Source organism: Sciurus vulgaris, assembly GCF_902686455.1.
Source record: "Sciurus vulgaris genome assembly, chromosome: X".
Lineage (NCBI taxonomy): Eukaryota > Metazoa > Chordata > Mammalia > Rodentia > Sciuridae > Sciurus > Sciurus vulgaris.
The window spans coordinates 115206043-115231901 of NC_136471.1; the positions used below are offsets into that span (position 1 = coordinate 115206043).

At 37.3% G+C, this 25859-nt stretch overlaps 1 pseudogene across 1 annotated transcript; it reads right to left on the reverse strand.

Moving 5' to 3' along the window:
• Positions 1-22553: 22553 nt before the first annotated feature.
• LOC306651860 (C-terminal-binding protein 2-like) lies at positions 22554-24571 on the reverse strand (annotated as a pseudogene). Its single transcript has one exon. The product of its transcript is annotated as a C-terminal-binding protein 2-like (transcript).
• Between the last annotated feature and the right edge of the window lie 1288 nt (positions 24572-25859).

The window sequence follows — 25859 nt, forward strand, 5'->3', positions numbered from 1 at the left end:
CTGGGTTCAATCCCCAGCACCACCAAAAAAAGAAGGAGCTGGTCAGTGGGATTTTCTAAGAGCTGTTTCCCAAAAGTGCATAGAGAAGTAGCCCTATGAGGCACAGGGTGTGGACTCTGATAGAAATGGAAATGCAACTTCCAGATCCACTTTAAAGGAAGGACTTGCTGCTCAGTTATGGGGAGTGTCAGCTGTCAGCCTGTACAGGGCATAACTGTCTCATCAGAGGTCTCATCCTTAGCAGAACATCCCACATTCCTCACTGAGCAAGACAGGAGTATAAAAGCCCAGCTACTGAAGCCCAGTATAAGATATTATGAAAGGTATTACCTCAGAGTTTTCTGCATAACAGTTCAATTTATTCCTCTCCTCTTCTGTAATAAATATCTTGTTTTTAAACCCTTCATCAGCAACTTCTGTTGGAGAATTAAGTGTGGGACAACAAATGTAATAATAGTTTTTATTCAAATTCAGACATACTTGTGGTAATCATGCTTACCATTATATTCCTTTCATTTAGTGAGATATTCTTCTCAAATATGAAAATACCATTATTACTTAGTCTAACTCAGCCTTTAAAAGGAATTTTTATTAACTAGGAAATTACCAAAACTAAACATTTTAATTTTCACATTTTTATTATCTTTGAAGTACCAAAAAGGGCTATATTGAAAATTAGTAGATCAACTCCTGAAAATAAGATTATCTAACAAAACAGATATAATATTGTGACCATTTAAATACATAGAAGTATTTTTCATACAGAAGAATTTGCATGAGTTTTTTTGACTTTTTTTTCCTGATTTCCTACAGCTCTTCATTGAATGCTTTAAAATATTTTGAAATCACGTGCATAATTGAAGCAGAATAATGTACACTTCAGTTTGTTGAACCTATTTTATATTTCTATATAGTGCTGATTTTGAATACTTGAAAATATTTCAAAGCCATTTATAAAGTGAAAAATAACACTAAGTCATTATATTTAGGTATAATGAAGGTCGGAGTACTTTCAGAGTTAAGACAAGGTTAATTTTGGTGTTTAAATTCTCCCTGTTCCTTTTCTCACCAAAGTTTACCCTGCACTTTCTTAAAAGAATGCATTCAGCAGATGAAAAGCACAGATGACCTGTCCCACAGCATATTCCTAATAGCTGCATCTGGAGCTGCTGTTATTTTCTTGGTTGCATTAGAATTCAGCTGTGTGATAAATATCAACTGCCTGGGATTTCTAAGCTTTATAAACTTGCTTGGGTGATTTTGCACTTCTACTCTTCAGCTCTTTATCATGTTCTTATGGCACTTCAGTCAAAATTCTTCCTCTAAGTAAAATTTTATGATAGAGAAGGGGATGTTTCATCATATCACAGCTTGCATTTTCAACTTTTCTGCATGAGTGAGAATGATAATTTGAAAATAATCTAGGAAAAAATTATGTCATTTTTCAAAATCAGGAATGGTGGTGGCATCATAACCAAACACTTTTATCAATAATCAGATATTATGTTTACAAAGTTTATCATTTAATATTGTTATTAACATAAAACTAAAACAGCTGTAGTTATATTGCATGTGGCAGTTAACAAAATGCCTGTCCAACAATCAATTGATCCTCAGAAATAATGTGATATTGTTTGGGAAGCCTTTAGTATTTTGGTTTTATAGAGGTTAGTACTGGGGCCCAGAGAAACTATGATTTAAACGGAAAATTGAACATGAATAATTATTGTTATGATAAAGGTTTTATTATAAAATGTGATAACCTAGGACTGGGTCAGAGTACGCAAGGAGGGACAGACTTGAAAGAAGACCTTCCCAAGGTTGGCCTGTAGACCTCATTGGAGAACGTGGAGTTCCAGTTCACTGGAAAGCAGAAAGGTATGCTTGTTTCTTTGGACCAGAGATGTCTATAGTCACTGGTAAAGTAGGAAGCTTAGTCTGAAGTACAGGCAAGCCACATCCCGTAGGTGGGGGCATGAGTGGGCAGATAGTGGATATCAGTGCTAAAGGGATATCTGGAACATATGTTGTTAGTATTGTGAGGCATTGTGGGTAGGTGATCACTAGACAGGGCCAGAGCTGTGAGGTCACTGAGAGACTTCCACTGAATGTTCTCAAACTCACATCTTTCTCCAATGGCACAGCATTTACAATCAGTAGAAACCTCTTCCTCTGCAATGTCACGACAGCGACCTCTAGTGAGAAAGCTTAACGTGTTCATTGTAAAAGAAATGCCTACAAGCATTCTATTGTAAAATAATCGTTAAAAGGTGAATTTGAAGCTGGGAGACAATAAATTAATTACTATCAGAACACCTGATGAGAGCCTCAGTGTTGGTATCTTAAGATGGCAGGTTTGACATTTGGTGACGCTAGTGGGATGAGCCTTTTTGAATGAGACCCATGCATTCCCTTAATCTCAATCATAATATCTACTACTTTCATAAGACCATTGTGCCAACATTTGAAAAGGCCATTGTGAGAACTTGGCTAACTTCTGCTGACAATCATTCAACATGATTGTGGGCAACTGTGTGAATGATACTATAGTAGATGCTCTCTTAGGTGTTAATTTGCAAAAAGGATATTCACATTCTGTGTCTACTCCCATGTCAGTCTACATGCCTCAACACCAGACCTCTCTGTTTCCGTCTTCCAATCATTTTTCTTTGGGGCCTGTGAACAATTAACCAAATCAATCATAATTTCAGAGAGTCCACAGATTTTATCTCAGACCACTTCTCTTTTTGTTCAAAGTAAATCATCAGGTACAACCTCTGAATCATTCCCCAGTAGTAGATTTTCCCTTGGTGCAATATTTCAGGGTTAATCCTCTGTGAGGATACCATGTATACACAGTACATTTTCAGTTTGCATCCAATAGCAAAATTACCCATCTTTGAAAAGGGCCCAAGTTGTTCTTTTCTATCACCTGTTCATAAGCATCCTCTATGTGACTACAGATATGAGCAGAAAGACAGAATTTCTGATTCAACCACTGTGGGTAATACAGAGATTTGGGCCATCTGCACGTGCAGCTTACTTGTGCCCTCTTGTGTAGGTCTTGTCTGATCCTTGTTGTACTACTTCCATCTTATGAGGTATTACTAATGCACCCACCTGTGTTTATATCTTTTGGGGTCTCACAACCCTTCTCATGATGAGCAGTTCTAATTTCATAGCGAGCAATTAGATGTCTAAGAATCAGGTGCTCCCTCTCAACTCTGACCCAGAAACTCACCAGGAGCTGTTTTGAAATGATGCATAATTTTTTTTCCCCTGCAGATTGCATGGCTTTGCTCCAGAATCAAAGGGGTCTACATTGTGTTCTTTTTTTGGAGCTTGCCATAGAATTCATACCACATCATTTTCCAAAACAAGTACTTCTAATACAATAGTTTGCTGAGTTGTACGGCTCAAATGGTGACTGGACTGATTGCACAATAGTCTCAGCCTGTTGCAGAGCTCTGTCCTGACTTGGTCCCCACTTAAACTTGGCACCCTTCCTTGCCACTAACTAAATGAGCCAGAATGGTTATCCAAAATATAAGAAATTACACCAGAACCTGAAGATTTCTACCTTTTTAGTAGTTAGATGTATAAAATGCAATAGTTAGCCTCTTTTGGAAAGGATGTCCCATCATACCTCAGACCATTGGAATTCTGAAATCTTCCACTGATGTGGCAACTCCTAAATGTTTTGTGAGTCTATTACCCTTTACAGCACATGTGTCTTAAGAAGTCTCAAATGTACCTGCAGATTCTTGATCATCCATTTCAATTAAAATACTGTCAATGATAGAGGTCAACATAATTTTCTGAGGTATACCCATATTTTAGGTCCCCTTAGATTATATTTTGACAGTGGGGGAAGTTAACATAATCTTGAAATAAAACTTTAAATGAACGCTATTGTTGAAGTGAAAACAATGTGAACTGCTTCTATTTCTCTTTTCTGATAAAGATCTTAAAACAATGCATTATTGAGGTCAAGAACCACATACCAAATTTTGAAGTCATATTAATTGGACTTTGTAAATTTATACACATCCAATACTATGCTTGCAACTGCGGCTGCTGCATGGTAAAGTTTGAGGTACTTTTAATGTCATTGTACAAGATCCATCTATTTTTTGAAAGGGTTACTGTGTCCTTGAGATGTTAAATGTTGGCATTAGTTTCCACCAAAGCATTGATTTTGATTAATATGGCAAGGAAATAATGTTTGGATTCTTCTAGGACTTGAGTAATATTGTGGCTTGATCCCAGTTATTGGAACAGTAGTAAGGAGAAGAGATAAGGAAGGATCTGAGGTGGATACTTGTCTTAAATGGATAACTCTCTGAATCATATTTGAAAACAGTGATGAAACTTGCCTTTAATGGGGAAACAGAGGTTGAACTTTTAAACCTAAAGGGATCATGGAATTCTTGGAAGTGAAAGTTTTCATGTGCATTGTCCCATATATCAACATCTTGTATTCAGGTATGCATTTCTTTCCCATCTGGACTTTGACCTTGAGGTATCACATATGCCTGTGCTCAAATTGTTTTTTATATGCTCCTTAGTATTTTCTTTCCTTATGCTAGAGATAAGAATCATCATATTCTATAAAGGAGGTCCTCTGGTTTTTGCAACTCATTTTATATTAATAATTAATCACCTTCATCCTTTCTTGTATTATTATTATGCAAAGATCAGCAAACATTTTCTGAAAAGGGCCAGAGAGTAAATATTTTGGAATTTGAGAGCCACATATGGTCTTATTTTGGTTTCTTTTTAAAAAAATTATCTTTAAATTTTTTACAGACTGCATTTTGATTAATTGTACACAAATGGGGTACATCATTTCCTTTCTATGGTTGTACATGATGTAGATTCATACCATTTGTGTAATCATACATGTACATAGGGTAATGATGTCTGTCTCATTCCACCATTTTTCATACCCTCCTCCATCTCATTTCCTTCTACATAATCTAAAATTCCCCCATTCTTCTCTCACTCCCCATCCCCCCACCCCCATTATGTATCATTTTCCACTTATCAGGGAAAACATTTGGCCTTTGGTTGTTTGGACTTGGCTTATTTCACTTAACATGATATTCTCCAATTCCATCCATTTATATGCAAATGCTGTAATATTCTTCTTTGTGGCTGAATAATATTCCATTGTGTATATATACCACAGTTTCTTTGTCCATTCATCTGATGAAGGGCATCTATGTTGGTTCCACAATCTAGCTATTGTGAACTGAGCTGCTATAAACATTGATGTGGCTGTGTTACTATAGTATGCTGATTTTAAGTCCTTTGGGTATAAATCGAGGAGTGGGATAACTGGGTCAAAAGGTGGGTCTATTCCAAGTTTTCTGAGGAATCTCCACACTGCTTTCCAGAGTGGCTGCACCAATTTGCAACTCCACCAGCAATGTAAAAGTATGCCTTTTTCCCCACATCCATGCCAACATCTGTTATTGTTTGTGTCTTGATAAGAGCCATTCTAATTGCAGTAAGATGAAATCTTAGAGTTGTTTTAATTTGCATTTCTCTAATTACTAGAGATGTTGAACACTTTTTCATATATTTATTAGTTGCCTGTATGTCTTCTTTTGTAAAGTGTCTGTCCAGTTCCTTGGCCCATTTGTTGATTGGGTTCTTTGTATTTTTGGTGTATAGTTTTGTAAATTCTTCATAAATTTTGGAGATAAGTGCTCTATCTGAAGTGCGTGTGGAAAAGATTTTCTCCCACTCTGTAGGCTCTCTCTTCACATTTTTGATTGTATACTTTGCTAAGAAAAAGCTTTTTAGTTTGAGTCCATCCAATTTATTGATTCTTGCTTTTATTTCTTGCGCTATGGGGGTCTTGTTGAGGAAGTCTGATCCTAAGCCAACATGATGAAGATTCAGGCCTGCTTGCCGATGGGCTGCTTCAAGCGGCTCCCGCCGCTCTTACGAAAGTCTGTGGCTTCTTTGCCCAGCGGCTCCAAGCGACTCCGCTTACAGAAAGCCGCTTCTCACGCTTTTGGCCCGACCAGCGGGACAAAAGACACGTACTCTTCAGAAGTTCATGAAGCAGCTTCCTTCTATTCAGATAACACCCTCAATATATAAGCAGTCTCATGCATAAGCAATTGTAACCAGATATGTCCATCCAATCCTGTTAAAGGTCAAGCAGTCACTCGCTGGAGCATACATACAAAGTATATCTGTTCACATGCTAGGCAGCTGAACGAATTATCATACAGCCAATTGTAAATGTGTTCTGCCTTTCTCCATGCATATTCAGAATGCCATTTGCTCTCTGCCAGTCGCCATCTTTGGATGCATGTGGCATAACCCTGGGCCCCGGGTTTCACCCGCCACAGGGCCTACTTTGTCTTTTATTTGGTGCAGGGTCTCAGGTCTAATTCCTATGTCCTTGATCCATTTTGAGTTCATTTTTGTGCAGGGTGAGAGATAGAGGTTTAATTTCATTTTACTGCATGTGGATTTCCTGTTTTGCCAGCACTGTTTTTTGAACAGGCTATCTTTTCTCCATTGTATTTTTTTTTTTTTTGGCTTATTTGTCTAGTATGAGGTGACTATATTTATGTGTTTTTTGTCTCTGTGTCTTCTATTCTGTCCCATTGGTCTGCCTGTCTATTTTGGTGTCAATACCATGCTGTTTTTGTTACTGTCGCTCTGTAGTATAGTTTAATGTCTGGTATTGTGATACCTCCTGCTTCACTTTTTCTACTCAGGATTGTTTTGGCTATTCAAGGTCTCTTGTTCTTCCAGATGAAGTTCATGATTGCTTTCTTTATTTCTATGAGGAATGTCATTGGGATCTTGATTGGAATTGCATTGAATCTGTATAGTGCCTTTGGTAGAATGACCATTTGGACATGTTAATTCTGCCTATCCAAGAACATGGGAGATCTTTCCATCTTCAAAGGTTTTCTTCAATTTCTTTCTTTAATGTTCTGTAGTTTTCATTGTAGAAGTCTTTCACCTCTTTTGCTAGATTAATTCCCAAGTATTTTATTATTTTTTTTGAGGTTATTGTGAATGGAGTGGTTTTCCTATTTTCTCTTTCAGAGGATTCATCACTTATGAATAGAAATGCATTAGATTTACGTGCATTGATTTTATATCCTGCTACTTTTTTGAATTCATTTATTAGTTCTAGAAGTTTTCTAGTGGAGTTTTATGGTTCTTCTAAATATAGGATCATGTCATCAGCAAATAGTGACAGCTTTAGTTCTTCTTTTCCTATTTGAATCCCTTTAATTTCTTTGGTCTGTTTGATTGGTCTGGCAAGTGTTTCAAGGACGATGTTGAATAGAAGTGGTGAAAGAGAGCATCCCTGTCTTGTTCCAGTTTTTAGAGGAAATGTTTTCAGTTTTTATCCATTAAGAATGATGTTGGCCCTGGGCTTAGCATAGATAGTCTTTACAATGTTGAGGAATGTTCCTACTATTCCTATTTTTTCTAGTGTTTTAAGCATGAAGGGATGCTGTATTTTATCAAATGCTTTCTCAGTATCCATTGAAATAATCATGTGATTCTTAACTTTAAGCCTATTAATGTGGTGAATTACATTTATTGATTTCCGGATGTTGAACCAACCTTGCATCCCTGGGATAAAACCCACCTGAATATGGTGCACTATCTTTTTAATATATCTTTGTATGTAATTTGTCAGTATTTTGTTAAGGATTTTTGCATCTATGTTCATCAGGGATATTGGTCTGAAGTTTTCTTTCCTTGATGTGTCCTTGTCTGGTTTTGGTATCAGAGTGATACTAGCCTCATAGAATAAATTTGGAAGGGTTTCCTCCTTTTCTATTTGCTGGAATACTTTGAGGAGTATTTGTATCAGTTCTTCTTTAAAAGTCTTGTAGAATTCAGCTAAGAATCCATCTGGTCCTGGGCTTTTCTTGGTTATTAGGCTTTTGATGACTTCTTCTATTTCAGCGCTTGAAATTGATCTGTTTAGATTGTGTACATCTTCCTGATTCAGTTTGGGAGGATCATATGTCTCTAGAAATGTGTCAATGTCTTCGATATTTTCTCTTTTGTTTGAATATAGATTTTCAAAGTAGCTTCTAATTATGTTATGTATTTCAATGGTGTCTGTCGTGATCTTTCTTTTTTCATCATGAATTCTAGTAATTTGAGTTTCTCTCTCCTTCTCTTCATTAGTGTGGCTAGGGGTTTATCAATTTTGTTTACTTTTTCAAAGAACCAACTTTTTGTTTTGTTGATTTTTTGAATTGTTTCTCTTGTTTCAGTTTCATTGATTTCAGCTCTGATTTTAATTATTTCCTGTCCTCTACTATTTTTGGTGTTGATCTCTTCTTTTTCTAGGGCTTTGAGATATAACGTTAGGTCATTTAGTTGTTGTTTTTTTTTATTTTTTTAATGTATGAGCTCAATGCAATGAACTTTCCTCTTAGTACTGCTTTCAGAGTGTCCCAAAGATTTTGATATGTTGTGTCATTGTTCCCATTTACCTCTAAGAATTTTTTTTATTTCTTCCCTGATGTCTTCTGTTATCATTGCATCATTCAATAGCATATCATTTAGTTTCCAGATGTATGAGTAGTTTTTGTTTGTTATTTTATTGTTCATTTCTAATTGCATTCCATTATGGTCTGATAGTATACAGGTAGGATCTCTATTTTTTTGTATTTACTAATGGCTTCTTTGTGGCATAGCATATGGTGTATTTTGGAGAAGGATCCATGAACTGCTGAGAAGAAAGTATATTTGCTCGATGATTGATGAAATACTCTGTAAGTATCCATTAAGTCTATATCATTGATTGTATTATTTAGTTCTATAGTTTCTTTGTTCAGTTTTTGTTTGGAGGATCTATCCAATGGTGAGAAAGGTATGTTAAAGTCCCCCACTATTAATGTGTTTTGGTCTATTTGATTCTTGAAATTGAGAAGGGTTTGTTTGATATACATATATGCTCCATTGTTTGAGGCATAAATATTTAAAATTGTTATATCTTGCTGTTTTATGCTTCCCTTAAGCAGTATGAAATGTCCTTCTTTATCCCTTCTGACTAACTTAGGTTTGAAGTCCACTTTATCTGATATGAGGATGGAGACCCCTGCTTTTTTACTGGGTCCATGTGCATGGTATGTTTTTCCCCATCCTTTCACCTCTAGTCTGTGGGTGTCTTTTCTATGAGATGAGTCTCTTGAAGGCAGCATATTGTTGGGTCTTTCTTTGTAATCCAGTCTGCCAGTCTATGTCTGTTGATTATTGAGTTTAGGTCATTGACATTCAAGGTTATTATTGTGATATGATTTGTATTCCTGGTCATTTTGGCTTATTTTTGGTTTTTAACTTGACTTGGTTTCTCCTTTGATTGGCTTTTCCTTTAGGGTAGTTTCTCCCTTTGCTTATTTTATTGTTGCTTTTCACTTCCTCCTTACAAAATATTTTGTTGAGAACATTCTGTAGTGTAGGCTTTCTATTTGTAAATTCTTTTAACTTTTTTTCATCATGGAAAGATTTTATTTCATTGTCAAATATGAAGGTTAGTTTTGCTGGGTATAGGATTCTTGGTTGGCATCTGTGTTCTTTCAGAGCTTGAAATATATTGTTCCAGGCCCTTCTTGCTTTTAGAGTCTGGGCTGAGAAATCTGCTGATATCTGTACTGGTTTCCCCTTATATGTAATCTGATGCTTTTCTCTCGCAGCCTTTAAAATCCTATCTTTATCTTGTATGTGAGGTATTTTCATTATAATGTGTCTTGGTGTGGATCTGTTGTAATTTTGTACACCTGGTGTTCTGTAAGCCTCTTGTATTTGATTTTCCATTTCATTTTTCAGGTTTAGGAAATTTTCTGATATTATTTTGTTGAACAGATTGTTCATTCCTTTGGTTTGTATCTCTGCCTCCTCAATCCCAATAATTCTTAAATTTGGTCTTTTCATGATATCCCATAATTCTTGGAGGTTCCATTCATGACATCTTAACATCTTCTCAGTTTGTTCAACTTTATTTTCAAGATTAAATATTTTGTCTTCATTTTCTGAGATTCTGTCTTCCATGAGATCTATTCTGTTGGTGATGCTTTTTATTGAGTTTTTAATTTGGTTTATTGTTTCTTTTATTTCAAGTATTTCTTTTTTTTTTTTTTTTTTTTTTTTTCAGAATCTCTATCTCTTTATTGAAGTGTTCTTTTGCTTCCAGTATTTGCTTTTTTAACTGTTTGCTGGAATGGTCATGCATTGCCTGCATTTGCTCTCTTATCTTTTGATTCACAGATCATTTTAATTATGCAGATTCTCAACTCTTTTTCTGTCATTTCTACTGCCATGCTGTCATAGGATTCTATCAAAATAGCATCTTAAGTTTTTAGGGACACTTTCTTTCCCTATTTATTCATATTGTTTTTGTATATTCCCTTCTAGCAGTGAAGATCTGAGCTACTGAAGTTTCCCCCCTGCAGGCTTAGTGTGACCCTGCCTTCTCTTTGAGGGGTAGATCAATATTAGCAGCACCCAATACAAACAATATGCAACCCTAAACCAGATAACCCATTTAAAGACTTTAACATTATTGTAATAAACAGGATGAGTTCAATTATTATCTGCAGTATTTCAAGTGGTGAACCAAGAGGATGGGGAAAGGTGTAGGATGTAAGTGAGTAAATAGAGGTATCTGATCAAGGAAAAAGCAGGGTCAAAAGAAGTTGATCTTTACTATGAGAAAAGGGAGGGAGAGACTCCAAGGAAATAGGTAAATCAAAGGGAAATAGAAAAAAAAGAAGAAATAAAAAATCAAAAACAAAACAAAAGAAATCTATGGTTCACAGTGATCCACCACTCAAACCTCCCAGTCCTCAGTATCTTAATGTGAGTGTGGTACCTGCCAAAGGGTCTCCCCTCTAGCAGTGAAGATCAGAGATACGGAAGTTCCCCCCCTGCAGGTTTATTATGACCCTTCAGTTTTCCACTACCTCTCCTTTGAAGGGGACATCAATACCAGTAGTACCCAGTACAGAGAAAATGTAGCCCTGAACCAGATAGCCCCTATAAAGACTTTAACATTATTTGAATGAACAGGATGAGTTCGATTACTATTTACAGTGTTTCTAGTTGTGAACAGGAGAATGGGAAAGGGTATAGGACGTAGGTGAGTAAATAGAGGTACCTGTCAAAGGGCCCCCAGTCTCCTGTATATGTCTCAGGAAGGGAGCCGCCCTTTCAATGATGATGGCCATGCCCTGAGGAATAATTCAAAATCCCTACACCAGCCTCCAAAGTAGCTGGGGAGCCCCAGCGAGGGTGCATGCAGTCAGCATGGAGGCAGGCGCAGTGTCCCTCAGCAGTAGGGAGACAGGCGGGCAGGCTCAGCTACGGGCTTCTGTCCTCAGTGCGGCGGTGGGGGTGGGCCCAGCAATGGCGTCTGCCCAGTTTCTTTAAAAAAAAAAAAAAAAACCTCCTTAAAATGTAAAAATAATTATTAACTTGAATTTTATACTTTACATTAGTCTAATGTGTCAGTGACCCCCAGCCATAGCCATCATCTGATTCCTAGGTCCTTATAATTACTATTTCCCTTGGAACTATCAAGTGCCTGAAGCATTTTATCTACTACTTTAACCAGTATATCATTGCAGTTTTCACCAGTGAAAGTCTTAACAATTTTACCTCAACTAACAAGAGGATATCAGAACTCCACCTACCATCACAATGATAAGGTCCATTTTGACAATGGGCTGGCAGATGATCCATTTATGAATCCTCTTTTAGAGTTGTTTCTTAAGACCACTCTTGTATACCAATTATTGTAGAATAATTTCTGCAGGAAAAAGATTCTGTGACTATGAGCTTTGTGAAAGATAAGGGTATCAGTAATAGGCAGGAGGAATTGAACTACAGTATTGCAACATAAGCACCCGACAGTGCTGTGGGGAAATCTGGAGATGGGATGGGTCTTCAATGTAGGAGGCAAATCCCTAATATTTCAGTTAATGGATGTGGGCTGTCCCCTGGGAGCAGTCATGCCCTTGAATGAGACAGTTTTTTTTTAGTTGAGGGAAATCACTAGAGAGGCACTTGGATGTCCCTATAACAATCCTAGCCCTTAGGGTAATGGTTGTCTTGGTTCTGATGGGAGAATTTTAGTGGCTTACTACAGTAGCTGTTACAACCATTTGTCTGCAAAAAGTGAGACGGAGCTGTCTGAATTGTACAGTATGTGTACCCCTTTTACTAAGATATATTAATATATTATTGATTTATTTGCCTCAGTGATGTTTTCTCATTCCTTCTCTTCTTCATTGGGATTGCCATTAAATCTGTGGCTTGGATATGGAATGCAGTAGACTTTAATAATAATACTAATAATTATCAAGAGAAATATGCTTTGCCCTGGCAACCTCTATATTTCATAATAATTTTTCACTTACATTTCCTTCTTTAAAGTTATTCTTCCTAGAGAAAGGAAAGCTTAGTATAGCTATAGTACTGCTGTAGACCATTATTTCAAGCTGACAGACATTAATGGCAGTTAGCTAAATATCGTTATGAAAACACTTTCAACATGCTCATGATCAACAATTGTATTTTGAAAACTGAAACATAGTCACTGAATACATGTTGTGTATTGAAAATGTCCTTTCATTCTCTTTTCAGATTAAGGAAAGTCCTATTTTTTAGAGTGATTTATTCCATAATTGAAAGAGGGCAGAATAGAGGGGTATTTCTCTTACATAATAATTTATGCAGTTTCCACTAAATAGTGCTGCTTCCCACTGGTTTTATAATAAAGATAATTACCTGTGTTTACCCTTAGAACTTCTCCCAGAGGATTAAGGATGTATTTTACACTGCAAATGGGAAGCAATGGACTTGTGTTTTCCTTCTGTTCTAGATCTCTTTTGGTGTAAATGCATATGCAATATATTTATTTCTTTCTTCTATTTGCATAATGATTCTTCGCTAGTAAAATCCTTAATGCTTCCTCATCATTTTGAAGAAAAACTCTAGATATCTGGTCATAATAATAAATTACTTTTTTTGGTTGGGGCAATGTTTTCAGTTTTAATTCCTCCAAAAAACATTTCATTCTAATCACTGGTAGACCCTGAATATTTACTCACTTCTTTAGTTATTGCTTCTCTTTGGAATGACTTTCTGTATCTGAAATATTTTTACTATATTCTATGATCAGCTTAATTTTACATCCTTTATGAAATCTGTCAATCTCCCCATACTGCTTACTCTCCACTCTTCCCCTGACACCTAAAAACCATTTCTGTCACAAAATTTCTCATGTCTTATTGTATACTTGGCTGCCCCTTCCACTAATTTCTAATCTCTTTGAAGGGTGCAACATATTATTTTTATTATGAAGATTGCCTTTACCAAGACATTCACACAGCTCTGGTGTTGGCATTGGCTTCCATTATTCTTTAGTGGAAGATTGCTCTTGACTAATTAAAAGCATCACATCTGAAGACAGGAGATGGTTATATTCACTCTTTCAGCAGCTCTAGCTAATGACTTACTGTTACAGGGATATAATAGACCAGCTCCCGTCCCTCATTCCTACAACCCCCAGGGCTGTAGACTGGAATTCCTTTGTGTTGCAGCTGATATTCCTCAGTTACTCATGGGATCCAAAAGAAGATAAACTTATCTTGAAACCATGTATTTTCTAACTTTGTCTGACCCATCCCCTTCATTCATATTATGCTTAGACATAGGGGTTTTGATGTGCTAAAATTTATAAACCCTAGATCTAACAGTACTGTTAAGGCATAGGACACTCAAGAAATATTTGCTTATTTGTAAGACTTGAGTAATTAAATTGAATATGTCTGACTAGTCCTGTCTTTACTGCTTCATTGTCATGTTGCCTGGTTTCTCTCTCCCAATTCCTGGTCTTGAGAAAATGGTAATGCCTTAGTTGGATTTTAGTAAATACATAGTTTCAATTGAAATTACCTTATCAATATTTGAGCCAGATTTGTGCTTCACAGGTTTTGAATTTATAATCCATTTTTCTGTCACTTATGCTCAGAACTATACATGGATTATATGATCCATGTATGAATCACTTGAATAGGAACATTTTTTTAGGAAGCACAAGAGGAAAGAAACCATTGTACTGGATGTAGCTTACATCAAAAATAAAAATTGGTGGTCTTAAAGTTTTATCTGACTCTTAGGTTTTACTGGGTTCATAAAATGTTTTAAAAATGTATGGACACTGGGCATGGTGGCACATGTCCATAACCCCAGAGACTCTGGAGGCTGAGGCAGGAGGATTGGGAGTTCAAACCCAGCCTCAGCAACTTAGCAAGGCCCTAAGCAACTTCGTGAGACCCTGTCTCAAAATAAAATATGAAAAGGTTTGGGGATGTGGCTCAGTGGTTAAGCACCCCTGGGTTCAATTCCATTCTGCATGGAAGGATAGACATAGTTCCCAACATTCAAGTATCCAGAATTCAAGACTTCAACTCATATACAAATGTGAAGACCTCTGATTATTTATCCTCATTAAAACATTATATAAATGTTTCCTGATTGACCTTTATTCTGGATACTATTTATGGTATTAAATCTAACCTGACTTTTTGTTTGTTTTTTTAGCTCAAAGGTTTTTTTGAAGCTTTTTGGTTTTCACTATAGTGCCTTTGTTTCATGCATTTCCAATTCAATGAAATTATGGACTTAAACAATTTACACAGAAATCTATTATTTTAAATATCTGCCATAGAGAAAAAATTATTTTTCATAAGAAAAAACACTTTTGTCCTACAGCTACTCCTTTCATTCAATATCTCAGAGAATAAGAGTTCCCATTTTGGTAAAGAAGATATACTTTTTAAGATATCTGCATGGCTGCCTTAGGTATTTTGATTTGGATCCCTAAAATACTGAGAGTATATAGACAGTGACCACATTCAAACCACTTCTAAGTCCCCAAACATTAGTATAGAATCTTCTAAAATTAATGTTCTATAAATGTTTATTAAATGGACTGTTTGTAGAGGAGTGAATATAGCTTTTGGAAAATAATATAATTTGCAACCCAAATTAAGAAAGGCCTATAAAATGCCTACTACAACAGAAAATAATGCATCATTAAAAGGTACATACAACTGAGTGTTTTAATAGTGGAAAGGTATATGGCTTCCAGTATCACTGGCAGTTCCAGTATCATACAGATTAATGCAATAGCAATTAGGAAGAGAAGTAGTCACACTTATTGACCTAGTTGTATAGTTGATCAATTTCTGTATCCAGGAAGAGATTTTAACAAGTGGAATGAACACAACTACAAGCAGAGGGACACTGATAAATTACCACAATTAACCTTTCTGATAACCTAAAGCAACTAGCACAGCATGATAAAATGTGGAACATATAAGTTGTAACAGGTGAGAGATACAGGTCTCAAGTGAGGATTAAGACCTCAATATAGACAATGGCTCTACAGAGCCTTTTGGATAAGAGAACACCAACACTCTGTTAAGACATAAAAAGGAATTTGTTTAAAATTCCCAGATACATATTATACAATTTACTGTACTTCATTAAGACCAATTTTACTATTTGTGTATGTGTGCATACACACAGACACACACAATGTGGATTCTCTCAGAAAAAAAAAAAAAAACAACAACAACTTTGAGTGATTTAATTTTCAAACAGATATTGAAAGGATCACCACCAAACACTTTTAGGTAGATACAGTTAAAACAATGAACCTGAATCTATACATTCAATTTTGAGGTGGTAAGTAAGATAGGCTACGATAGATCAAAGAAGCTGGAAAATACATGATTCCAGGATAAATTTATATTTAGCTTGATCTCACCAATAGCTGAAAATATGATCTGTAGCGCAGTGGCTTTCCAGTCTACAGACTGAGGGCAGGCAGAGGGAAAGCACTCTTTTTGCACCGACTGCCTCTCACTCTGGTTTGTTTCTTATTTTAGTTTTCTCCTGCTTGAACTTGAATCTTTTTCTTTTGTCCAGTAATCTTTTACCAGAGGTCAACTTTAATGTTTTTAAGTCATAACCAAGGCCAAATTGCCTGTTTAGGTGGTATCAGCTTATGAATTTCATTCAAAAAGAGAATCATAAGCTCCTTCATCACCACAAATATGCAAAACACTTTATTATATAACCATAAAGTTAAAGAGGAAGTTCATTACTAGTAGTATAGTTTAGAACTCATTAATGTAGGTTGCTAAGTATTTGTATAGTTTCAAGTACATTACTAAGGTTTGGCATAGTTATGTTCTTTTATTTGACCAAGAAAATATGAAATTTAAATAGAATATATCTGTTTTCTGGCAGAGTTAAGAGTCTGTAAGTGACCTGGGTTGTAGCTCAGTGATATGTTGGGAGAAATCCTAGTTCTTGGCTCGCAGCAGTTAATGTCTCAAGTGTGTAAACTTGCAGAGAGGAGCATTCCGCTCTGGCCACCTAGGAAAGCAAACAACTGCCCCAAATTGACCTACTGTTACCAAGGGAACCTGTACAGGAACCTGGTGGTCTGATCCCCTGTGGCACATTGTGATTGGGCAAGAAACTTATAAAATGTATACCTGTTCCCACAATAAACGAGTTTGCAGGCTGCTTGCCACAAGCCTGCTTCCACCCAACTCCTGAAGTCTGGAGGTCTTGACTCTGCAGCCCTTACCTGTGCCTGAGCTAGCCTGGCAACCCTACAATGGTAGAGCACTTACCCAGCATATGTGAAGCACTGGGTTCAATCCTCAGCACTACATAAAAATAAAATAAAATAAAATAAAATAAAGGTATAAAAAAAGAGTTTATAAGTGATTTTTAATATCATCTTCTCTCTGTCAAGTCTATCATGGAAGAAGTAGTTGTTTAGAAGGCACTTTAATCATTCTGGGTTCCTGAATGTTTAACAATGAGCAGAGCCTTTAGTTGACTGCATTGTATACTAAGTGTTAAAAAAAATTCTTGTGTGTATGTGTTGTTAAGCCATTGAGACTGGGGTTTGTTTTGTTAAAAAGAGCACAATTTAGTAAATTATTACTGATACAGATAGTTAAATTGCAGACAGTTGTGACAACAAAAATCTGCTCTAATGCACAGGTAATTAAAAATGTTATTTGATATCTCAGATCAGAATTTCTGAATGACAAATATGTAAACTAGAGGGAAATTCACATACATATAATATTGGGCCATATGACCCAGGATAATGAATTTCAAACTGTATTAGGGGGATCTCTAAGGTTTTCTCTGAATCTCATCAGAGATCACCTGAGGGAATCGATTGGTGTGTGGGGGGGTTCTCTGTAGATGCTAATCAAACAAAACATCTGTTTCTGAGATTATCAGAGATAATTTGTTTACAGATGGGATTTCCGAGTATTATTGCATTTGAGCAAAGGATCATATGGTAAAATAATACTGGGAGAAACATTCTTTCGAGAATAATAAATAGCATAAAATATTGGTAATACATATTGATTTTTCATCAGTTGCTAAATATGCCATGTTCATTCATAACTCAGCATTTTTTGCATGAGTTGAAGTACATTTCCTCTCCTTGCCCATTTCTGCTCTTCCCTCTTTCACATGCACGTGACACTTTGCCTTCTCTGTAAAGCCACTCCAGATGCTTATGTAGGAATTACACATGCACACACACTAGAACTAACATATGCCATTCTTCACGATCTCCTTTCATGTTTTTTCATTGGTGTTTTTACCACATTATGGTGTGATCATTTTGTAAATTTCTCCTCTTTACTGGATTATGAATAACTTACTCTAGATACAAAATTGTTTGATATGGTTAAAATAATATTTGAGCAATAAAACCTAATCTGTTTCTAACCTAATTTTGTTGCACTGTTTTTAAGCAAACTCTCTTTTACTAAACTTTTCAAGTCTTTGCCATATTCAGTCATTAAATATTTAGTGTAAATTCCCCCCTTTGTCTATAAAATTAAATTTTATATAAGTGGTTCACCACCACTTTTTCACAGTTTGTTTTTTTTTGCCATTTCTCTGCCTAACTGATAATTAACAATGGAAGTAAACAATCTGAAATAACATAAACTGAAACCTTAGTTCTTTATGATTTAAGATATTCCTTTCCCTTCCCTACCAACAGAAAGACTTTTAACCAATTCTCTATTCTTTTCTCTTTTGGCTTTTATAGGTTGTTGCTCTTACTGTAAATTCTTCTTTGTATATTCAACAAAAAATACTCAATTTTCAAAATACACCAATTATACAAACAGTCACACTGAATTCCATTTACAGAACAACTCTACCTGTGACTAAAGTGTTTATATTTTACAAATAGTAATATTTTTAAAGAACTATTATTTTGGAAAGGGTACAGCACATGACAGTAATTTTAATATTCTTTTATCAAATGGCAAAGGCAAAGATAGATTTGTTTATCCCAAGTAGTTATATGGAAAGGAAGGACATCAGAGATACTCAAGGTTTTATTTTAATTTCAAAATAAATCAAAGAAAACTAATGTGGCCTATACTACTCTTTCCTCCTTAGAGTTGATACCATCATGGGTTTTTTAAATAATCAATTAAATTTAGAAAAAAATTAAGTATAAAGCTGTATTTTAACACTTTAAGGTTATTTTTAATAATATTTCCAAAGGAATAACACCAGTAACAGCTCACCTTAAAAATAATCTTAACCTAGGGTCAAGCATGAGCTACATTAGTCAAAGTAGAGAGTTTAAAAGCATCATTCATTAGTTAATTGACTTAATTACTAATTAATTGGATTTGGTTCCCCATTAAAAGTAAACAGGATGTCAAGTTAGTAAGAATATTAAAGCTGAGTGAAAGTAAATTTTTGCAGAAGGTGATATTCTATTTGGGATGTTGTATTTACAGGGATTGTATTTTCTTAGGATAAGGCCATTCACAGATCTATTTTGAATGAATATATTTAAATTGTGATAATATTAGAGATCAATAATTATGTGTCTCTCAGCATACAATGTATTTTTTTTTACCAGTAACAATTTATGCTCTCAAAATTCTACATTTTATTTGTTCAGCAGTTTAGGAGATAAACCATAACTTTGTTTTTATTTAATTACTCCAAAAATATTTGTGAATACCTACTATAAATCAAGTATGGTAAATATTTGCAACTTAAAGATCCATAATTCTCTTTTACTTTTAGGATCTTAGTAAACAAAAAGATACACAAATATCTGAAATTGGGTGTTACCCACTTCACAGTAGGTGTATGCACCAGGTCCAGTGGTATCTCTGTAGAGATAAAATATTATAGCACTCTGGCACTGTCAAGTTATTCAGGATGGTTCCAGAAGAACATGGGGAAGGTGCATGGAACAAAGGGCAAATGAGAATAGGACAAAAAAGTGAAAGGTCCCTTTGGGTAAGAAGAGGCCCAGTTGTGAAAAATTCTGAAAACTTGTCAAGGTATTTGGAAGTTTGCCTGAAGGTAGTAGAGTGCTAATGATTAGTTTTAAGCAGGGGAGTGACATGGGATGATCCTCTGGTGTATCTGACCAGAATTGCTTTTTTTGTGTGCTGGGGATTGAGCCCAGGGTGTCACACATATGAAGCATGCACTATCCCACTGAGTCCCATATAGCCCCAGAATTGCTTTTTAAAGCAATTACACTGGTGGTAGTAAATGTCATAATTATGATGTTAGTGTGATAAGGATGATTAAATTTTTATTTCTTATGGTTTACACATTTTTACACTGAATCTGTATGCTTCTTTGTAATGTAAGTAAACATTCTTTCTTAACTGATGAAGAGAATTTACATATAACTGTCTGCTTTTCCCAGTAGAATGCAAGTTTCAGCAATATGGGGCATAACTATATACAACTAAAATTTGCCAATTAAGGGCTGGGGATGTGGCTCAGTGGTAGAGTGCTTGCCTGGAAAGCATGAGGCCCTTGGTTCAATTCCCAGCACCACAAAAAAAATTTTTGCCAATTAAAATAATATTAATTTAAAATGACTGAACTGTATACATCTTGTTCACTACTCAAATCCCAGTGCTGAACACATAGAAAAGAATTATTTATTTAATGACTGTATGCCAGTTTGAATACAGACTAGAGAGATCAAGGTATTTTTAGTATAGAACTTGGTGAAAACAATTTAGGATGCTACAAAATTTTCAACTGTGGTGACTGATGCAGTCAATAAGTATAGGGACACAGAAGAAGCAATTGAGTTTCAAAAGAAAAATAATATGTGTACCTTTGAACATTTTCAGTATAAGTTGCCAATGGGAAATTGAAGTAAAGGCATCCAGTAAGAAATTGGTTAAAGGAGTAGGGAACATATTATAGATATAGCCTTGAAATATAAATTTGTGACTCCTGAACTCCCAAGGTGGTAAGCGTAAGCCACAAAACTAGATGTTATTAGTTAGGGAATGTATAGACTCAAAAGACCAGAAACCCTAGGGAAAAGCAGAATTTCCAGGATTACTTGAAGAAGTTAACATCATGAAATTCAGTATTATGGAATTCATGGAATGGGGGTTTTCAAGAGAAGAACTAGTGAATAATGTTCAATGTGAAATAGCAATCAAGGAAAATAAGACGATAAGAAAAAATTTTGAATTTGAATTTTTGCTATATAATTTTAAGCTTAGAGCAAAAGGAGTATAAAATTTTCCCAAATATGCTTTGCCCACATTTCCTAAATATTAAACATTTAGCCCTGGGGGGTCTAGTTCAATGGTAGAGCACTTGCCTAACATATATGAAGTCCTGGGTTCCATCCCCTTAGGTGAAAATCCCTTCAGTTTGGCACCTATATCAGTGTGACATGTTTTTATTGATTGTCTGATCAGTCTTTTACTCTCTTGCTCAGCAGGATACTCCAAGCTCATCTTGCATTTTGCCAGTTCTAGTCCTGCAATCAATCATTCATCTAAGGAGCTTTTGTTTCTTTTAGCAAAGAATAGTATTTAGGAACTAAGATCTGACCTTAGTTGTGCTCATTGCTACTATCCTACAAGTGTTTATTGCTACTGGGCAGTCATTGTATGAAGACCCACCAGTGAATATTACTAGGAAAGACATCTAAGCATACATTTATTTATGTCTCTATCTGTTTAGCTAACTAGCTAGCTATTCATCTATCTATATGAAAAACCACACATTTATAATTACATTTCCATTTCCTTGGTTAGATTATTTTGCCTAACATCATATGATCATATGAGAACTGATATAGATTGGATTATCATTTTAGTTAGTAGCTCTTTGTTATTAGATTTCCTTTTCTATATATGGTGTATAGAGACATCCAGGTAAACCATGCTCATTGTCTATCCTTGACATAGCTGAATGTACCAACTGTAATGAAAATAAGCCTCTCATTATGAGTTCTATACTTTTTGTTGTCTTCAGGGACGGGAGCTATTCCTAAATATATGGAAGGAAAGTAGATGTGGCCCCTTAAATACTATGTTTTTTATTCTCATCTTTTTCCTACATTCATTTAAATAATGCAGTTTAAGTGAATATAATGGTCTTTGTTTTTCAGATACTATTGCTTTGGCATTAGGAAATCAAGGAAACATATATCTTTGCAGATTATTTTGCATACACTATTCAAATATTTTAGTGTTTTTATATCCTGTTTTTCTTGTTGGTATTAAAAAAACTTTCTTTATGTCCTTAACTACTAATGGAGTTAGTTCAACACATGTTGAACACATTTCTTACACTCAGAATCAGTCACTGTAAGCCTGGTTGTACTGCAGTAGCAGAAACCCCACAAATCTTTGTGATTTAGCATAACTAATTTTTACTCATGCTTTGTGACTTCTATGGTCATTGTGGGAGGGGCCTGTCTGCTCATCAGAGTCACTCAAAACTAGGCTTCAGGACCCTATGTCTCATCATAACTTACATGATCATCTCTGTAGGAAGGAGGAAATGTGCAGAATTGTACAATTGTTCTTATGCTTTCTGCCCAGAATGGAACTACCACGTACATTTCATTTGAAAAACAAGTAATATGACCATGCCTAAATTTAATTGGAGAGTAAAGTGTAATTCTACCAAGTGCCTATAAGGCAGAGAGCAAGACACACAGATGACTACTATAATTTGTGTTCTGGTCAGAGCATCAATTTTTACCCCATCCTTTAGGCAAAATAGATTTACTCTTCTCTTGAAGAAAAATACAAGTGTTTTATCTAGTTCAGTAACACTTAAATACTTATACCTGTGGTCAATAATCAGTAATCTCTACTACAAGAGATCATATGTGATAGTCTACATCGTCTTGATTTGACACCTCTTTTTTTTTAATTCAAAATCATAAATTTAAATAGGGCAATGTTGTTTGATTCATTCTGTTATTTTTTCCCTTCCCCCCACCCCTCCCACCCCTCTTTTCCCTCTATACAGTCCTTCCTTCCTCCATTCTTACCACCCTCCATATCCCTAACCCTAAACCTAACCCTAACCCTAATGCTAACCCCTCCTGCCCCCCATTATATGTCCTCATCCGCTTATCAGTGAGATCATTCGTCCTTTAGTTTTTTTCCTCTTAATATTTTTTATTTTGATGTTTGTTTTGGAACTCTTGATCCAACATTCTAGAGCAAGGTGCTCAGGACCTGCTGTGCCCAAGGAACTGATAAAGGAAAAAGCTCTATTTATTCTTTGTGATTTGATGCACAGATGAAAAACTTAACACACAATAACAGAAGTTGGTCGTTAATAAATCACGTCCTAGTCTTTCAGCGCTTCTGTGAGCAGACGACATCTTCAGTTTTCTAACTCTTGTAGCTTTTAACACCGCAACACCAACGATGCATATGTCCAGGATCAGTTAAAAAGACTGTCAAATTCCTTTTCTCTTAGTTCATTCACTTTCACTGTCTCTTGGTCCCAAGTTTATCTGAATGATTACCTTTCAGCATTCTCTGCTATTGCTCGTTGGGGTGCTCTCGATTGTCCCCATGTTTTGTAGGCTGGTTGGGAGAGGGAGCTTGGGAAGGGTGTGCCACCGTGGGGAGGTTGTGAGTCACCGGGATGCCTCCAGGGATGATCCCTTCCATGGCTGCAGGAAGTCCTCCCGGAGCCACGCCTACTATGCCCGGTGGATACCTGTATGTGGCACCATTGAGCTCGGGATGAATTGCTTGCTGGTCTATTACTGACCAAGGAGCTGATGTGACAAAGAATTCCTTGTTGACACAGTTTCTTAAGCTTTCTGGGATGCGACCTGTGATTGCTCGGCGGATCTCGGTGGCAGCTGCCTCTCTCATCTCTAGTGATGCTTGTTCACTATACCAGGCCATGTGGGGAGTACAGATGAGATTTGGTGCATCTTTCAAAGGACCCTGAGCAAAGCTAAAGGGCTCTGATTCATGCACATCGAGAGCTGCCCCTCGTATCCTGCCCTCCTTGAGGGCCTGTGCCAATGCCTTCTAGTCCACCAGGCCACCGCGGGCTGCGTTAACGAGGAATGCCCCTTGCCTCATCTGCTTTATAGTAAAGTCATTGATGAGGTGGTGGTTATGTTCGTTGAGATTGCAGTGCAAGGAGACACAGTCGCTCTGATACAGCAAGTCCTGCAGGGTGTAGACCCTCTGCACGCCCAGGGACCGCTCTATCCCATCCTGCAAGTAGGGGTCATAAAATATGACGCTGAATCCAAAGGCCTTGGCTCGAACAGCAACCGCCTGCCCTGTGCGACCGAAGCCGATGAGGCCCAGTGTCTCCCCACGGATTCGAGCTGCTCCTGAAGCCACCTCGCGGATCTGTTCCACACTCTGTACCCGTGTGCCTTCCCGCAGTGCCTGGTACAGCCATGTGTTGCGCCGGTACAGATTGAGGATATGGCAGATGGTGGAATCGGCCGTCTCTTCCACAGCTGCAGACGGGATGTTGCACACAGCAATCCCGAGCTCGCCAGCAGCCTTGATATCCACGTTGTCATAGCCACTGCCAATCCTCACGATCACCCGCAGGGCCTTGAACTTCTCCAGGTCTTCCCTGGTGAGGGTGATGGTGTGGTACATCATAGCGCCCACGGCCTCGTTTAACACCTTCTCGTGGATCTCCTGAGTGGACTGTGCATCGCAGAAGGCCACAGTGGCCAGGTCCTTCAGGATGGGCATCTCCACGGTGCAGTCTCTGCCATCCAGCAATGCCACCAAGGGGCGGGGGTGCAGGGGGCCGTTCATGATCTGGGGGCGAATACCTTCACAAATCCTGTCCAATCGCTGTCGCTTCACTTTGTGCTTATCCACAAGGGCCATTCTTTATCGAACTTTGCAACTCTGAGTCAAAAGGCAAAGCGGTCCTCTAAGAACTTAGGGGAACTCACAGGAGTCTGCGCACATTACGCCACTATGCACCCAATATAAATCTGTCTGCAGATTCTACAGTTCACACGATGGGCTGTCCGTCTTCCTAAGGGGATGCAGCTTCATTGGTTCAAAACCATTTAAGGTGGTGAGACCCTCGTCCGGGGCCGCCGGCGTCCACCGCGAAGGGCGCCCACCCGGGAGGGGGCGGCGGCGGAGGCGCTCCCGCCGCTCCCACCCCACCCGGCGGCGGTGGCGGTGGCAGTGGCTGTGCTGCCCCCCCTCAGCGCGGCATGGCTCCCGGCTCCGTCCCTCGCTCCTCGGGCCGCCGCCGGCTCCTCAGGGCCGCTCCCGAGCCACCTTAAAATGACACACCCGTCCTTTAGTTTTTTGAGATTGGTTTATCTCACTTAGCATGATATTCTCCAATTTCATCCATTTGCCTGCAAGTGCCATAATTTTATCATTCTTCACAGTGTAATATTCCATTGTACATATATGCCACAGTTTCTTTATCCATTCATCAATTGAAGGGCATCTAGGTTGGTTCCACAATCTCGCTATGGTGAATTGAGCAGCTATGAACATTGATGTGGCTGTATCTCTGTAGTATGCTGATTTTAAGTCCTTTGGGTATAGGCCAAGGAGTGGGATAGCTGGGTCAAATGGTGGTTCCATTCCAAGCTTTCTGAGGAATCTACATACTGCTTTCCAGAGTGGCTGCACTAATTTGCAACCCCACCAGCAATGTATGAGTGTACCTTTTCCCCCACATCCTCACCAACACCTATTGTTGCTTGTGTTCTTGATAATTGCCATTCTAATTGGGGTGAGATGAAATCTTAGTGTAGTTTTGATTTGCATTTCTCTTATTACTATGTAGAGTTTTTTGAGTTCTTTATAGATTCTGGAAATTAGTGCTCTATCTGAAGTATGAGTGGCAAAGATATTCTCCCACTCTGTAGGCTCTCTCTTCACATTACTGATAGTTTCCTTTGCTGAGAGAAAGCTTTTTAGTTTGAATCTATCCCAGTGGTTGATTCTTGCTTTTATTTCTTGGGCTATGGGAGTCCTGTTAAGGAAGTCTGATCCTAAGCCAACAAGTGATTTGACATCTCTTGATTGTTGAAAACTTATGACCAAAGGAAAGATTTTCTACCCCACATTCAGTCAATATACCCTGATGGAACTAGGACAGTGCATATACAATAAATATTCCTGTTTAGAAAATAGAAGAAATGACTGAACATGGTGGTGCATGCTTGTAATCCCAGCAGCTCAGGAGACTAGGCAGGAGGATTGCAAGTTTGAGGCCAGTCTCAGCAACTTAGTGAGACCCTGTCTCAAAAAATAAAAAGGACTGGGGATGTGGCTAAGTGGTTAAGCTCTCCTGGGTTCAATCCCTGGTACCACCAAAAAAAAAAAAAAAAAAGAAAGAAAAGAAAGAAAGAAAATAGAAGAAATGGAATGGGGGGTATATACAGCAATCACTTTTCTATTCAGGTCTATGCTCTTGCTGGGAAGATCATGCTAGGA